Here is a 1,902-nt window from a genome sequence, read left to right as displayed (position 1 = left end):
GCCCCGAATCTGCTGCGTGCCCAACCTGTGCGGTGGGGAGCTGCCAGGCTGGGCTGGCAACTGGACATCTCTGGTACATTTACTGATTTTTTTTTTTCTTGTGTTGGTTTTGGTCTTCACGCTTTTGGGCATCTTTCTCGCCATGGGTACCAGCCCTAGCACAAAGCTGCAAGCCCTGGTGCGTGCCTGAGATGGGCGGTGAATTGAGGTGGCCCTTTAAACCCGAGATAGAGGGTGTTTAACTCTCGTACTGCTCTCTATTCCGCACTGGCTGATCAGCTGGTACGTGTTGGGTTGTGCCGTTGCTCTTGTGAAGAGGATGTAACCACCAGCGAAGAGGATGTGACCACCAGCGCCGGGGCTGGGGGTGAGACCAGCAGCCCTGTTTGCTGTTCTCGGCAAATCATGCTCCCCCAGCCCCTGCTGCATTGACTCACACAACCTGCACGCTGTCATTCTGAATCATTGCGAGGGAATGTCAGCTCAAGCGAGCGCTCAGCCCTGTGGTTAGCTGTCAGGTGCTCTGCCTGGCTTTGTCTGTTACAAGTTTGGATCAATCCAAATCAAGCTTTGTGGCTTTTTTTAACAGAAGGTGCTTTCCTCATCCTGGCAACTTCCCTGTTAGCAGGGAGAAAAATTCCCAGGTAGCTCAAAGGTCCTAAAGCCCCCCCAGTAGTCCTCGCAGGAGAGACTCGTTTTCTCCTTCGCTTCACCCAGCAGCGAGGGCTGTTGGCAGAGCTGGCCGTGCCGCCTGCTCCCAGGGCTGTGCTGGGCGAGCAGGTGGCTCGGTTGGATCGTCCTGAGCGCAGCAACTGAAAATAGACCTGAGTGGACTGACCACATGCCAGCAGGTTTCTGTCCACGTCTTGATGAATTGGGAAAATTTCTCAGGTTTAGGCTCTTTCTCTGCATAAAGGAAATGCCATTTTTGAAAATTACCAAAAGAAATTCAGTCCCTGGCCCCCGCCTCTGCAGCTTTCAGTTTGCCTCTACATTCTGTCAGTGCTTTTGACTTCCTGGACTTTATCTGGGCACTCTGCAGAGGTCCCGTCACGCTGTGCTGCAGAACACCCTCTGCAGCTGTCAGCAAAGGCTGAGGATCCACTGTGGAGCTGAGCGGAGATCGCCTCCTTCTTTCTTCATACTCTCGTTTCTGCTGTAACACCGTAGTGACCTTTACTCGTAGATTTAACTCTTCCTAGAAAAACAAGCGTGTCCGTGCCCAGTGGGTGTGATGGCCCGACCTCTCCAAATTGCTGCTGCTTTAAGGAGTTTACTTCTTTTGCTTAGTTTGTGTTTCTTCCAAGTTTGTTTTTTTGTCTGGAACCCCCAAAATGACAGAGCTGCCTGGTGGCACACACAGGTATGGGGTGTCTGTGGGTGAGCCAGGACAGGACAGCTTGGTCAGCTGTGAAGGACCCGGCTTCCTGCAGGTGTCAGCCCCAGGCGTGTTGGGGAGTGTCCTGGGCAGCGCTTGGTCGCTCTCCAGACACTGGTGGGTATGGAGGGTTCTGCCCGTGGCTATGGCTTGGGGGAGCTCAAAGAGCTGCACTGCACAAGGGACCAGCAGTCTCTGTCAGGGCTCCCTGAGCCTTTCACCACTCGCCCCCGGCGAGCGTGGGGCTGCCTGGCTGGCTGCCACGCCAGGCTTTCATCAGACTGGAGCTGCACGAGGCACTGGTCAGGACCAGTCCCTGGGCTGTGCCCACTGTTGTTCATGACGTGACATCTGTGCGTGGCCGGTGTAGCGCTGAGCCTGTCCTCAGAGGTTACTGTCGTAAAGAACTCCGTCTGCCGATGCATGTGTCTCTAGTTTCCTTCCTTCTCTCCCTTCTGAATTCCCTTCCAGAAGTTCTCAACCTGACTTTGGTAATTCCTTCCCTTTTTCTATTCCCATTTTCC

The sequence above is a fragment of the Buceros rhinoceros genome, unplaced genomic scaffold, assembly GCF_000710305.1.
Source record: "Buceros rhinoceros silvestris isolate BGI_N320 unplaced genomic scaffold, ASM71030v1 scaffold25211, whole genome shotgun sequence".
Lineage (NCBI taxonomy): Eukaryota > Metazoa > Chordata > Aves > Bucerotiformes > Bucerotidae > Buceros > Buceros rhinoceros.
Note: the sequence above shows the minus strand (reverse complement) of the source record.